Raw genomic sequence first — 12,260 nt, forward strand, 5'->3', positions numbered from 1 at the left:
TTTTGATGTAAAAAAGACATTTTGCAAACTTTATATGGCGATCTATATATACATGTTTTACCTTATGTACCTAATGTTCCTATTGTATCATGGTTTTATTTTTACATATGTTGCAAATGTTGATATAAAACATGGTTAGCTAATGCATATGTCAATGTATTTAGATGTCTTGGAATGTGTTGATATGCTATGTAATAAAAATCTATTTCCAAGAGACAAACACGCAAATACATTCTTAAAATGTTAGTGTTTTTGACGAAATAGTGCATGTTTAATTGTAATACAATGAGTTGTGAATCAAGTTTAACAACCAATGCTCTAATACCAAGAGCAATAGCTTCCGACAATAGTTCGATGACCGCACTATATTCTGTTATATTGTTAGTTGTGTGCCCTAGACATATACCCTGTAAACTGACTAACTCATCATTGGGAGCAAAGAGTGCCCATGCAGCAAAAGAAATATTCTATGTACTATGACAAGCTTCATCAGTGCAACTGACATAAGGAAGAGGGTTTGTCAACATTTGCAAACCAAGTGGAACACACGGTAAGCAGGAGAAAACATGTTTGAAAAAATGCAAACAATCACACCAAAAGACAACACACTAATGAAACACACACTAATGTACAAAGTATCTATGCAAGATTAAGCATAATACTTTTTCAGGTAGAGCCCATTATGGGGCTCAAACAACTAATTTCCATCATAATCAACTAACTCATATGCACCCTTTTGTAATACGTGTTTGATAATATAGGGTCCATGCCACATGGATTCGAATTTTCCAGCACCTAATTTATCATTATCTTGATCGTACAATAATACCAAGTCACCTTTTGCGTATGCATGAGGGGTTATGGTTTTTTCATATTGGGATTTAACTCATCTTTTTTGAGTCTCAGTTACCAATGCGACAATTTGGCGAGTCTCGTTAAGATGTTCTAAGTAAAGCAACCATTCTTCTTTAGGTGAAGTACCAGGAAGTAGTTCGATAGCTAGCTTCAATGATGGGATCTCACACTCAATGGGTACAATGGCTTCCAGACCATATACCAATTGAAAAGGTGTAAATCCGGTTTCCATTTTAGCAGTGGTTTGATATGCCAATAAGGCCAAAAAAAGCATAAGATATCAATTTTTTTATGCATCCGAATAGTTCGTTGAAGCATAGTGACCAAAAATTTGTTGACTGCTTCAACTTGACCATTGGAGTTGAGATATTGTGACGTAAGCCCAATTGAGCAACAAGTTCTTTCATCATGTGATTACGAAAATGGGAGCCATGATCGGTGATTATGGATTTCAGAACACCAAACCGAGCTATGACATGATTAAAAAGGAATAAAGCAATAGTTTTACCATAGACATCATATGTAGGCATTACCTCAGCCCATTTTGTGAAATAATCCACGACAACGATGATGTACCCATGCCCCCTGATTGAGTGAGGGTTACAAGTCATGAAATCAATGCCCCATTTTGCAAATGGACCAACGGTAATAACTGGGTGTAAGGGAGTGAGCGGGGTTCGCTGTTTCCGGTTACAAATTTGGCAAGCGTGACATTTCTGGACTGCAAGAATGCAATCTTTGAAGATGGAAGGCCAGAAGTAGCCAGTGCGAAGGATATTTTGAGTTGTTGTGTATCCTAACATATGACCACCATAGGGTCCAAAGTAGCAATCATTTAAATATTTCTTAGCTTCCTCACGTGTCAAGCACCATCGAAAGACTAAATCCACACCAAGGCAGTATAAGGTATCCCCAATAATGCGATATGGTTGGGATTGGTACCAGATTCAACGTCGTTCAAAGCAAGATATATCTGGTCTAAAGGTATGAGTTTGGAGATATATGATGATATCTCCATACCATGATCATATTGGCTAATAAGGAAGAGAGATTCATCAGGAATCAACTCATCAGATACATTATTCGTGTCTACAGAGGGAAGATCACATATCAATTCAAAAAAAAAAATAGTGATGTCTTTGAATTAGCTTTAGTGAACTCTAAGTCGAACTCCTACAAGATGACAATCCTTTTGGAGTATTTGTCCCCAAGCAACTGATGAGACAAAATATAAGTCACGGGGTTACAATTAGATATCACTATCGTTTTGTGTAAGAGGATATAGTGGCGAAAACGTTGGACAATATGAACTGTTGCTAATGCCAACTTCTCTACATGGGCATACTAATTCTCATGATCAAAGAGATTACGGATCAGGTAGTATATCACATGTTCATTTCTGTTGTCATCGTCTTGAAGTAGCACCATAGAAATTGTACTGTCAGTCGCGACCAAGTATAGGAAATATTCGCGATGGTAATTAGGAGGATGAAATAAAGGTGCCCTAATGAGTGTGGTCTTTAAAGCATCGAAGAATTTATGGGCAATGTCATCCAAAATGAATAAGACCCATTTTTTCAAAAGGAGAATAAAACCCTTGGAAAGCTCAACATAGTTTGGGATGAAGCGACGAAGAAAGTTTTCCTTCCCTTGCAAACTCTGAAGATTGTGTATAGAATATGGAGGTGGTAGGTTGAAAATGGCCTTGACCTTAAGAGGATCAATTCGGATGCCTTCTTTGGACACTACGAATCATAAGAGATGACCAGATTCAACATAAAAGACACATTTATGAGGATTTAATTGAATATTATAGTGTCGACAATGAAGAAAAATCGCTTGAAGGTGAGCTAGATGGTCTTAACATTTAGACAAGTGTGTGGGTAAATCATCAAGATATGGTCGAACGATATTTTTGATATCGTGAAAATCATAAGACATGGCACTTTGGAAGGTTGCACCAACATTTTTAAGCCCACAAGGAATATTTTTACAAGCAAAATTTCCCCAAGGACAGATAAAGGCAGTCTTATGTCGATCAACAGGAAGGATATTAATCTAGTTATATCTCGAAAATGCATCCATAAAGGAAAATATGTCACTCCCAACACATTTGTTGATAATATAGTCGATAAAGGGAGTAGGGTAATTATCCTTAGGATACGCTTGATTAATATCTCTATAATCAACACCAACACATATGGTTCCCTACTTTTTATTCACTGGAACGATATTGCAAACCCAATTTGTCAGAGGTATGGGGTAAATAAATCCAGCTTTGAGAAGTTTTTCAACTTCACCTTTAATGACAACTGCCTTCCTTGGGTGTACTGCATGAAGACGTTGTCGAATAGGTTTCTCATTGGGGTAGGTTGGGATCTCATGCACCATAATTCTTGGATTGATGTCAAGCATTGCTTCGTAGGTCCAGGCGAAGACATGCGAAATTATTTGAATGGGGTCGTATAGACCTTAATCTCATCGGAAGAACAAGAGGCCCCTATGTGAATGTTTTCAACTATCCTTGGTTTCATAGAGACATCGATGGACATGGTTCCTGGTAAGGTACCTGTTTTGACTGAAAGAGAACCTGTGGTTGCGACTACTGGTAAGGTCCCTGTTGTGATTGAAAAGGAGCCTGTGACTATGGCTGCTGGTAAGGTCCCTACTGGGATTGGAAAGAAACCTGTGGCTGCGGCTGCTGGTAAGGTCCCTGGTGGGGTTGGAGAGGAACCTGTGGCCGTGGCTATGGGTAAGGTCCATGCTGCAGTTGGATAGGAATCTGTGATTGCTGTTAGCACCTAAATCTTCCTTAGGCTGAAGGAAGGCAAAATTCAGGGTAACCACAAACCATGCTCAGTCTGGTAGCTAGCCCTACCAGATCAGGAGAGGGCTCTCTCCGAGTCACGCTCAGCGAATAAGTAAACAGAATGGTCTAAGATGACTAACAGTGAAATACTGATCTTAGACTAGTAAGTAAATATGGATACAAGAAGTAATTTTTTATGAATGACATGAGTTTTTGGGATGGTATGGGACCAACGGACAACAATGAGAAGAGAATTTAATACAAAGGCACAGATTACTTCGTGAGGCAAGACAGGCGGAAAGTCTAGCAATTTAGTTTGAAATAACGCAGAATGGAGGAATTGCTTAGGAGGGTGAAAAGGGCATAAGTACATGAATCCTTTTCAACAGAAGAAGAACACTGAACATGAAATTTTCCCACAACCAGAGCAATAAAAATGAATTCTACCTTATCTAACTTAGAAAATTTCACTGGAATATGAAATGAACTGTGAAACATTACGAAATGCATAGGAAACATAAGAGACACATTTGCTACACTCACAACCACATGAATCTCATGAAACAGAGCCGCTGCCTTTCATTAATCCTCTGTCAAAATATACAATGAAGAACTGAGTTTCTCTCCCATAGTCTCCCAGAAATTACAAGCCAACCCTTTGCAAATGGTTTGCATACAACAAATAGACTATGCCATGAGGAAATAGAACGACCAAGAGTTGGGGAGTTTTTCGAATCATTACAAAGTGGAAGTGGAAATCCAACCATTAGTTACAGGTGCAGCATTACAAAAATGACAAATGGCTTGGGTGACTGCTCGCCTTCCTTTGCCACTTGGATAGGAGTCCACCTTTAGTGAAAATGCTTTTTAAACATTGCCCTGGTTGCCAAGAAAAATATAGTGTAAATGAGTGGGCCCACTTGGTGAAAGTTGCGAATCAAAATTTCACGAAACAGGCGCGATTTTGGCCTTTTTCTCTATATGCGCCGCGCCCAAATCTATACGCGCTGCGCCACTTTGGAGGCGATTTTGAGGTACCTGCTGGAGTCCAAATTGAGCCCAAGTGTGCTTTTTGGAAAGCTTGGCCTGTCTACTTTCTAACCCAAGTGGAATTTCTGAATTTCGTGCTCATTTTCCCCTCCAAAACTTCATTCTCCCAAGACTGCTTCCTGTGTGTCAAAATAGGGGCAGAGAGGTCATTTTTTGAGTGTTTTTGACCTCCTGGAGACTCAAATCATGCCCAAATTTCTTGTCCAAACACCAGTAGTCGTGATTTTTCATGATGAATCCAAAAATGCAAACCGTTTGTGATTTTGAGCTCCCAATCCTAAGCGCGAGAAAAACCCTGTCTTGTGCCCAAAAATTTGTCATGTCACCAAAATTGCCCCAATTTTTTTGAAATTTGGGCTGGAGGTTCTCTATGAAGTGCTATGCTGGGCCAAAGAGGCTTCAGCCAATATCTAAAGTTGATCGAGCTCCCTTTTCCTCTTTTGCTTCTTGATTTCCTTCCTCAATTTCGCCTTCAAATTCCTGATTCGGGCATTGCACACTTTGTTTCGTGCCATGTAGTGGAAATCCATGTGTCTCAGCAATGCATGGTCCTTGTCGGCCTTGTCCAACAGCCTCTCTAAGTGCATGTTAACTCTCTCGAGGTTGGCCTCCCGATCCTCATTAATCTCTTGCTCCAATGACGTGAGCTCAACTCTTCTCCTTTGTGCAGCTTGGCGATGCTCACGAATGTTTTGTAGCTCCATGATTGCTTGTTGATCCTCATGCTGTTTGTTCCTCTGCTCCAGATATTTCATGTTCCACTTAGCCCTCTCCAAGTCAAGGGATAAGGCTTCGATCTCTGATTTCTGCTCCTGGATGATCTCTTTGAGCTGTGCACTTGTCGGTTCCGTATTTGTATCATCATCATGAAGGAGAACGAATTCGGTCTCTCGGTCACCAGATGGCTCACCTGAAGGCCCCTCATCATGCATTGGCTCCTTACCTCTGTCCTGTACCTGTAGTGCTGATGTCAAAAGCGAGGCCCCTTCCACCCTGAGTGGAGATAGCACTCGGTTTGCTGCTACAAACAAATGTCTAGCACCCCTCTGATATGTGATGAAAACCGGCACACTAGCAGTCTCATGGCGCTCATACCGACAAGAAGGTTCACCCTCATGCTTAACCTATGATAATACCTGTGAAGTGCTTAAGAGGTCACGGGAGATGAAATCATCCCAAGTAATGCCCTGAAATCCCAGCTGATGAACCACCAAAATCTTAATAAGGGCAAAGTGATAAACACTGTTAAGTTGCTGCTAAGGGGTCTTGTGCTGCATGAAGGTGTTCATCCTCTCTATGTTCCTGCAAATGAAAAATGGGATGTTCATCATCCGTACCCTGGTAAAGTGCATGAGCAACCTGATGTGATAGGCATATAGATGAGAGAACCTCCCCTCACAGCTGAAGTACTTCATGATCAACTTCACGAGTGGAGCATATTCATCTTTCAAATATCTGAATGGAAAGGCTCTTGTGAGTTGCCTCAAGCAACTAGCCTTAATGTAAGGCTCATAATGCTACCGATCAACTTTCTGTTTCTTGTGCCATGGTTCTCCAACATTCGGTATACCGGTTGCTAATGAGATAGTTTCGGGTGTCAGTGTGAAGGTGACCCTGGCCAAGATAAAGTGATCTCCATGTAGGTGAAGCACAAAAAGATGGGCCAACTCATGATGAAATCGAACATTAGTCACTCTTTGACAAAACTCAAAACATGATAGATGCTGGAAACATGACATGGCAAGAGGGCAGGCCTGCAATTCAGTGAGGGTGGTTGGCTCACCCCTAACATGTTTGCCACTCTTGTGATGTCTCCTGGGAGCCTGTTCTTCCGAGGATGAATCACTTTGTGTCTCCATCTCATACTCTGATGAATGCTCATATGCCATGACTGTTGTGTGTACTGTACTTGGGCTGCCCTTTGATGATGGTGTGAAACTAGGTGTTGTTGTGATATCTGCCACCAAGGGGAACAATGAAGAAAAAGGGAGTATTAGGAGGGGAATATGATGGGAATAGGGGTTATGGGGAGAGGTTTTGTTTAGGGATATATAGGAGGGTTTGGGGATTTGATAGGGTAGGGTTTTGGGGTTTTGATAAGGTAGGGTTTTGGGGTTTATATTGGCCAAAGAGTGGAGGAATAAGGAATAGGGGTTTGGTAATATTTTAGGGTAGGGCGAATAAGAAAAAATGGGATAGGGGGGATAGGGAAAAATGGTAAGAAAGGGAAAATGAGGGGTGGTAACGGAACCTTGGCATCAACACCACAATTATGCAACCCTAGCAACAATGGATTTTGGTGCTTTCTTGTGCTTGGTTTTATGAGTTTTGTTGCAATTAAACATAGCCATGAACCACCATAACATTCACAAAATTTGATGAGCAAGCCATGATATAGAGCCTACTTGTTGAATTGAGGGGTTTCACAGGCAACTTGAGGCAATTTGGCATGGTTTCAGGCCTTTGTGGGTGTGCGCCGCGCTTGGTATATGCATCGAGCCCGTTTTAATTTTACATGGCGGGGTCACGCTCTGTGTGCCACGCTCCTTATGTGCGCCGCGCCCCTCTGTGTGTGCGCCGCGCCCCTCTGTGTGTGCGCCGCGCTCCTGAAACCGGCCCCAAACTTACTCCAAACACGTGCTTGCGCCCTCAATCACTTTGCTATGTTTCTCTATGACCTTGGTGTGCACAATGATTTGGTTGCTTGTGGAAACTTGTATATAAAGACCTTGGAGTCATAAGTTTAATTTTTTCTTCTTCAAAACCCACTTTAATAATGTTTCATTTTGACACTTTTCATTGATTTAATGCAACACTGAATTTCACTTTTCCCTTTGAATTTTTAGCTAAAACGATGAAGTTTTCGGCACTCTTTGCAAGGATTGCATGACAGGGCATTTGGCCATGGAAACCATGATTGCACCTGAAGAAATAAACTGACGACTTTTTTGAAAATTTTATCACAAATGAAACTCTTTGACTTTTCTTCAAAACAGAGTTTTGAAGAATAGTCGAAATTTGTCCACATGACGATGAAACTCTCTGAAGCATAACTTTGTAAGGGCCTCACTTTGGCCTGCATGGCTTTATTGGACATGGTTGAAGACCAAATCAATTAATCCCTAGACCTAATTATTGAAAATGACTTTTGTCCATTAAAGGACCAGACCTTGACTGTCATGGACTTTAGTGATCATTGACAAAAGACCTAAGCCAACAGGAGCCAGACATGAGGGGAATGACTAGCATGACCTTTTCCGTCAGATTATGGCATGCTCCTAGCGGAATGCAGCTGGGTGAATGGAGCGAGACTCCTAAAAATGAAATGCATAAAGAGTTTTGATCTCTGACGGAGGACTGACTAGACCGACTCTAACATTGGCTCTAATGGGGGATGGTAGCTCCAACTCCTTGGAGGTGCCAAGAACTGCAGATCTTTGGGTGAGCAGACAGTGTCTTCGTGCATTGGGATATGGAGTCATTATTTCGACAAACAACACAAGACTTTGACGCATTTATTGACTGGAACTTGACTTAAACCGACATTAATTATGAAACCAACATGACTGAAAAAACGGACTCAATGCAAAAGGAAATGACTCATGACTGACTTAACTAAAACAAGAAATGACAAAAATTATTCAATGGCAGTAGTCCATCAAGATTCGAGGGTTTCAAATTATGATGACAGCCACCTGCATATTAATGCAATATGTACAATCATGTGTAATGTGTCTTCCAATATAACCAATCAAGTAGATGCCTTTTTGATTGATTCTCCTGATTAGATCTCCTGGTCAACAACAGATACTGGTAACTGGGCATCCAAAAACATAGTCGACCATGATCTCCTTCATTATTGAATACTGCAATAATCACCTTCACTGCTGACTGCAACAGATTTGCCATTGGATCATGGAAAACATGAAGATTTACCTCCTGTTTAGGAAACAAGATGTCTTTTTCTTTTGATGCTGATCTTCCTTCATAATGTTCTTCAGAAAAAGTATGGTCCTGGTCCTCAAAAATTTCTGAACAAGTGGATGAGCAGATTTCCTCTTCAAAAAACATTTCCAAACATGAGACATATGAGGAAGAATCTGAAAGGGAATCCTGAATATGTAGGTTTTAACCCTATACAGAAATTTCATGCATACGAATTCTTAAACAAAGAAAATAAACAATGCGAGAGCATAACCCATAAAACACATATGCACAGAGATTTTTTCCCTGGATCCCAAAAACGGGACTACCAGCTTGATTTTTCATTATGTTCCTTTCAATGTTACAATACATATTTATACATGCCGAAGCATCCAATACCATGGACCGAAAAACCATCGCGTCCAATACCATGTGCGAAAATCATGCACAAAACCATAGGTAGGTTCGCCCAACCTAATATAGGGTCCAAAAAAAATTTTCCCGGGGCGCTGCCCCGGACCCCGTAGAGGGGGGCTACCCGCCCCCCACTGCGCAATCGGCGCAACGAAGGGGGGCTACCGCCCCCCTCTAACCCCCCGTTTAACTACGTAGGTTAGTCGTGGAAAGAATATAACACAACCCAACAGAATAGTCTGGTCTGTTGAAGTTTGAATATATGGTAGGTCATCTTCATACGACATGACAGCCAGATTCTCATTACATTCATCACATTCATCAATCATGAGAAAAGCAACTTCAGATGTTTTTTGAAACCTAACTCTAACATCTCTATCATCTACCATAAATTCATCCAGAGGAACTTTTTTACTTGCTTGAGCAACGATCTCATCTTGCTGTTCATGAGCTGACTGGATTACCTCTTCATGAAGACTGTGTTCTGTTGACATGAGAATATTCGGATCCAAAACTCTGTCTTCTTCATCCCAGATGATTTCAATAGCAGATTTCTCTTTCATGGGACTTAGTACAAGGTTTTCTTGGTCATCACAATTTGAATCTGAATCTGAAATGGGTGACTTGACATTATCACATTCTGGAATTAGAACTGGACTTCCTTGCATGCTGTCTTCTTCTATGCACAGATCTGAACCAACACTTTTTCTTTCATCACTTTCAACCATATGGAACTCTTCAACTTGCTGATCTATTTCATGTAATTCATGTTGACTGTCAAGATGCAAAATTCCTTCATTTTTCACCGTACAAAGATCTAGATTCTGCTGCAACATTTCCTGAGCATCTTGATGGGACTCCTTTAGTTTCTCTTCATGTTGCTGAAATGGATTCTCATACAAGGCTTCCATGATCTCATCATCCATAAAATTATCATCCTCATAGTATTTTTCAAGGCTTTCAATAAAAGTAGAAGCATGTTTGCAACAGTCATGAACTAGATTTAATGATGGATAAGATTCTTGATATCTTTCAATGAACAGGGCATGAAAATCCTTTAAACAGTAAATACAAACAGGTGGCAAACTTTCATACCAAGATTGGGCTTCACCTTCCAGAGTGGCTAGGAATATCTTCATCAAGCAATCTTCAGGAAAATCAACCTTCAACTTGCAAATATGCATGTGAAATTGAACTAGATGTAAAGCAGCGTCCTTCTTACCATCATCCTTAAACGTAGGCAGATTCCTTGACCAATCTACCTTCGGAATTTTATTTGGAAAACATGGGATGTGATCTTGGCTCATGGGAGCGTATCTTCTTGTAACCCGCTCCATTTTGAAAATCTCAAAGCTACTGATCTCTCTGCAGTGGAGTCACCATGAAGGATTGATTGCTGGATTCTTCAGTGAATGGAGTCGCCAGGTGAATGATTTCAGCCTTCTTATGTCTGATCGCTATTCACCATCAACAATCAGCTCTGAACTTGAGATATGTACTGGGGCAAAACAATCTTCAAGCAAACCATTTTTGTTCCCTAGTGGAGTCGCCACTATGTTAGCACCTAAATCTGCCTTAGGCTGAAGGAAGGAAAAATTCAGGGTAACCACAAACCATGCTCAGTCTGGTAGCTAGCCCTACCAGAACAGGTGAGGGCTCTCTCCAAGTCACACTCAGCGAATAAGTAAATGGAATGGTTTGAGATGACTAATAGTGAAATATTGATCTTAGGCTAGTAAGTAAATATGGATACAAGAAGCAATTTTTTATGAATGACATGAGTTTCTGGAATGGTATGGGACCAACGGACAACAATGAGTAGAGAATTTAATACAAAGGCACAGATTACTTCGTGAGGCAAGACTGGTGGAAAGTCTAGCAATTTAGTTTGAAATAACGCGAAATGGAGGAATTGCTTAGGAGGGTGTGTTGTCGCGCGGATTGACACGACAACGCTCAGACCGGGGGCTGTCACTCTGATCCCCGATCCCTCCGTTTAAGCCTGTCTCCCGTGGCTAAGGGGGGTAGTCCATGTGAGATGATGAGACCAACTGTCGACCAGTTGGTTGGGAGACACGAGATACGATTAAGAAAAACACTAAAAAGATTTAATTAGTTGAGCAGACCAGTGCCTTAAGAGATTGTGGTTAAAACGATTACTTGTTGAATGATGAACAACAATCATCTACCATCAGCTAAATCAAAATGCTCTTAAAATGATATCCAGTAACTGAAAATTTTGAAAGATGAATGCTTTAAACCATCACGAATCATAAACCATTAACCAAATATCAATTTCGCATCTCGACTTGAAAATTTAGATCTCAGCATGAAAGATGATAAATCCCGAAAATGACTGGATCTGGCAAAAATAATTTTCCACCAAAATATTTTATTTTTTATACTTTTTTCGAAATTTTTTCTTTTATACTAAAACAAAAATTCTAAATCTAAACTAAAACCCTAAAAAAAAAAAATTTATTTTTTTATTTTTTATATATTATGAAAATGAAAAATTAAAAAAAAAGGGTTAAAATAAAATAAAATAAAACTAAGGCTAAAACAATCAAAACATCACACTTTTTTTTATATATGTTTTTTTAAAAGAAACAGAATTAAATCTAATTCTAATTCTATAATCTAAAAAAAAATAAAATTAAAATCTATGAAAAACTAAATCTACACGTAACTCTAAACTCTAGATAAATCTAAAACTTAAAACCTACGCTAAACCAAAATCTAAACAAAAAAACGAAAACGCAAATATGAATCGGAGCCCTAAACTACAGTTACGTTGTATATACAAAAAAAATCAAAATTATAAAAAAAAAACGCAGGCTTATGATAGACGTTACCTGGCTCGTGAACGACAACAGCATACCTCTGCGGGAGATGTGGATGCAGGCTTTTGGAAAACGCCAAACGCAGGTTCACAGCAGCGTGAGAATGAGCGCGTGGAGACAGAAGTACGCTGGGCAATGAGGTTACGTGCGTCTTTTTTATGCTGCGGCAGCGTGGATGGATTTGCTTGCAAATATCTTGCCCGTATACACAGTCACGCCCTTAGTAAATCGAGACCTCGTTCTGAAACAAAGAAACTAAATGCGGAAACCATGAACAGCTGTTCGACTTTCTAGAAAGTCGATTCTCTGTCGGCAGCTCAGCATTTCTGAAGGGAATCGTTTGCTAACTTATGATTTCGAAACCT

This window comes from Pinus tabuliformis, chromosome 6 (assembly GCF_031772625.1).
Source record: "Pinus tabuliformis cultivar Carrire ecotype Pingquan chromosome 6, CPIR1, whole genome shotgun sequence".
In the NCBI taxonomy this organism is placed as follows: domain Eukaryota; kingdom Viridiplantae; phylum Streptophyta; class Pinopsida; order Pinales; family Pinaceae; genus Pinus; species Pinus tabuliformis.